Raw genomic sequence first — 4,658 nt, forward strand, 5'->3', positions numbered from 1 at the left:
AAAAAAAATAAAAAAATAAAAAAATAAAAAAAATAAAAAAATAAAAAATAAAAAAATCCAGATCCATCCATTTTTGACCCGATCCAACAGGTTAGAACCGGATTGTCTCAAATCGGGTCAGACCATCCATTAAAGGTCAATGGGTTTTCAGCCTTTTTTTGTCCCAATTCAAACCGGCCCACTCTTCAACCCGATCCAACGGGTTTGAAATCCGATTCAAACCAATCCATCAACCCAAATCGGATCCATACAAGCATCCGACTCGATCTAAAACCGGTTCCAACCGGGTCATTGGTTCAAATCGGATCTCCGCCCAACCCGGTCCAATACCGGTTCCTAAACTGGGTCATCGGGGTCAAGCTCTTCAAACCGGTCCAAATTTGTCAACTCGATTCATCGGGTTAGACTCGGTTCATATAATTTTCGGGTCAACCATTTTAATGGTCCATAGGTTTTGGCCATCTTTGGCCCATTCAAACGGCCCAATTGATTCAATTTCTTCAAGGCCTCAAGCCCAATTTCTTTAAGGCTTCAGCCCAACCAGCTGCCTCTGCCTGCCGCCTTTCACCGCCACCGGCCACCTCCGGCGACTTTTCCGGCGTACCTAAAAAAAAAAACAAAAAACAAAAAAAAATTCCTTTCTTTTTCTCAAACCTTGAGTTTGAGGGAAGATATTGGAGTATTTGAGAAATCACCCGGATCCAAGATTTTCAACCCAACAGGTTAGAACCGGGTTCTGCTACCGCCAGCCTCCGTGCACCGCCTCCGGCCATCACTCCGGCAACTTTTACGGCGACCAAAAAAAAAAAAAAAAATCTTTTCCTTTATATTTCCAACCTCAATTTTATACATTGAGTTTGAGAGGGAATGTTAAGAGTATATTTGATATTATTCTAGGGTTATTATGTTTCCTTATATATTTTAGATTTAGTCTAGGGTTTATTGCTTATGAGTCCTAGCCTCTCTATATATAGAGGTCACTGTAATCATATTATATACATAATCATAATAGAAGAGATGTAGTCTTATATGCTTCCGCTCTCTCTTTTCTCTCTCTCTCTCTCTCTCTCTCTCTTTCTTCCGCTTCTAATATATTATCCAATATATTTAACACTCATTATTTGTAATCTCCAATATCTTCTAACTATAATCTCATACATCACAGTTTATAGTTTTATTTTAGAGAAAAATGTTCCAATGGTCTTTGAGATATGAATTTTTTATCAAATCACTTTATAAGGTTCACAAGTTATCAGTTTATACTAATGAATAAATAAAAAATTGATAACTTCACTTTAAACCCCTAAATTACCACTCGATTTGACAAGTCCCCTTAAAACTTCAAAACATCTCAATTTGAACCCTTGAACTTTCAGTTGCAGTTAATTTAAACCCCTTCGTCAGTTATCCCTAAAAAAAATAAATAATAAATAAAGCTATCAATTTACTGTCCTAAGGTTAGAATTGTTGTCAAATAAATCATTCTTTGTCATAGCCAATCAAAAGACAACATGTATCCTTTTTTATAAAAAAAATTAAAAATTTAAAAAAAAAAAAAAAATCTAACCACCCCCAGATTATATATATATATATACACTCCAACTTACCAGCCTGCTTGCATTCATTTTTCCAAATGGTATTCAAGTTTTAAAATCTAAAAATTGAGCCTCACCCATGAAAAACATGTTTGAGTTCAAGTTTCTGAAAACTGGTTTTCTAGAACCAGTTCCAGAAATATGGCCTGAAATCAGTTTGGCAATAGGTTTCATTTTAAGACATACAAAAATCAGTTTTATACAACATACATTTCTATTTTCCCCCACAAAAATCAGTTTTTTGTTTGCAGTTATCAACCTCTTTGTGAAGTTTCACAACAACTCAAAACCTCTTTTTGTTTTTGTTTTTTTGTTTTTTTTTTTTTTTTTTTCAAATATAGCAAAAACAAAATGTCAAAATCCTCCTATAAATATCGGTTACTTAAGTCCCTTCCTTTCACATCAATTTCTTTCAAACAATCAAAAGTACACTCAATCATGAAGAGCTTGTTCATTTTGGCCCTCTCCCTACTTGTTCTTTTCGTCACTTGTGGTAACTTCTTAAAAATCTACTTTATATATATTGAAACCTATAAATAATGTGTTATTGGCGTGCAAAACCATGTCAAACATTCATTTTATACGTTATATTAAAGTTAATTTTTCCCATTTATATCATAAAAGATTTACATAAACATTTGTTTCAACAATTTAACATATTTAGAGGATTGAATCGCTCTCGTTACTCAAGCATTTATAAGATAATAATTTGTATGATGTTTATATAGTATGTAGCATTTCATTATATAACTATATTCAAAGTAATCACTTGAATGTTAAAGAAAGTTAAGGAACACAGTGATAATTGAGCGTCAATTAAGACAAAAAGCAAATGTGCCTAACTATTTAAGTATAATAAGAGAACTCATAAGAGAACATGCAAACTATATAGCAAGATAGTTATAGTTTTTAGAATAATACCCCATGTTCAATAACATGCAAATATTATGTCATGGTAGGTTCTTCTGCTTCCATAGAAACCAAGCCGAAGGCTAAAGTGGTTGCATGGCCTAGTTACCCGCCGTGTGTTAGTGGTTTTTGTACAGATCAGATATGTTGTGCTCAAGGTACTCTTTCTCGCTTTCTCTCTCATATATTTTCAAATTTTATTTAATTTATAACCTTGATCGGTGCGGACAAAGATTCTCGAAGAGTCATTTCATGATCAATATTTACTGTTGTTGTATTTAACGATATAAATAATGCCATGTGATAAATATATTGGCATGCTATTCAAAAATTCTAGATATGATATAATTCACACCATTAGATGCAACAAAATTAAATTTTAATCATTATATTCATTTCACTTAAAATTGAGAGTATCCTTATGATCATAATTAACAACTTTGTTAAGACAAATGAGTGTTTTTAAGATTATGAAAAGAAAATCCTTCTTGTCGTTTATTTAAATTTGAGTGTAGTTTTAAGTGGGCATTATTTCAAGTACTAAAAAAGTAGAAAAAAAAAAGAAAAAAAAATGTAATATTAAGTAAAAGATCTCATTATGTTCCTATTTAGTTTGTTCAACTTCCAAATTCCATTTTAATTATTTCCACGTTTATTCTTAGAATCCAAAACCCTTTTTTATTTGGCATTTTTTTTAAAAAAAAAATGGTCTTTTTCTTCATAATAATGACCTTTTTTTTTTTTTTAAATGACAATTTTTCTGAAGAAAAATACATTTTTTTTTAAATAATGGGAAATAAAAAAAGAAACACATAGTATGTTATTCCTTCAAAAATTATTTTTTATTTTTTATTTTGTTTTTAAAGACCGACTTTAAAAACATTCCTCATTACTAATATATGACTTGATGACGTAATAGTAAAAACCAGCACTTAAAAAAAAAAAAAAAAACAAAAACAAAAAAAAACAACAACATTACTCTATTATCATCATGAAAGCTTTCAAGTTATTATTTTTTTTCTTTTATTTGATTTTTTTAAAAAATTAAATGATAATGCTTGGGGATTTTCTTCTCCACACCATATAAATGATCATATTGTAGGGACTTGTATCAAAGTGTGATATTTTTCTTGTAGGTTACAAATTTCGATGGCCTCAATTGGTTGGAAAGAATGGGCAGCTAGCCAAGGCAGTGATACAAAAGGATAACCCTCTGGTAACAGTAGTGGTCCTACGTCCTGGCACAGTAGGATTGGCGGATTTCTGTTGCAATCGTGTATACCTTGTCCTTGATCACAATGGGAAGGTCCGTCTTGTACCTATAGTTGGCTGAGACTACTTTTTGTAATCAAGTTTGAAACAAATAAATAACTACATATTATTATTCTTTTGCTTCTTTTGAGCCATTTGAAGAAAAAAACTTCTATTCCTATCTGCTTATTATATTATCTATGTATGCCGGATATACTTGTCTTTTAGCTGGCCTTAAGGACAATGAAATTTTTTTGACAGTTTAATAGAAACATTGACATAATTAATAATTTGAAAGAAATATTATTAATAATTTAATAGTTTGAGAGGAATGTATACTTTTCCTAGCAAGTGAATCACGTCTTTCAACTTGGTTTATATCATAAATATGTTTATATTTAAATTCTTATACAAGATATTATTAGCAACTTGAAAGGAAAAATGAAAAAATGATTGAGATATTATATATAAATTCCTCACAAATATCAAAGCATGTGGATCATGTGGCAAACAGACTTGAGATTCGCATAAGCAGTCAACAAGATATGTTTTTGTTTTTGTCTTTTTTTTTTTAAGCAAAGCCAAAGCCAACAACTGAATGGATTGGAATTTTTTGGTAATTTTATTGACAAATTATTAATAATTTGAGCGGTGCATGTTAAAATTTACTTATTTGATAACATGTGTGTTTGAGTTTGTGATTTTAAAATGTTATTTTTAAAAATGCAGGTAAATGTTTAACGAAATCGCAGTTTATCTATTTAAATTGTATTTTTTTTTTAAAAAAAAAAAACACATTTTTAATTGCGTTTTGTAAAAATGAAGGTTCCGTTTAATTTGCGAAATAGATCAATTTTATTTGATAAGGGCCTATTCCTATGAATGGTTATTTATATGAGAATA

Source organism: Corylus avellana, chromosome ca11 (genome assembly GCF_901000735.1).
Source record: "Corylus avellana chromosome ca11, CavTom2PMs-1.0".
NCBI lineage: Eukaryota > Viridiplantae > Streptophyta > Magnoliopsida > Fagales > Betulaceae > Corylus > Corylus avellana.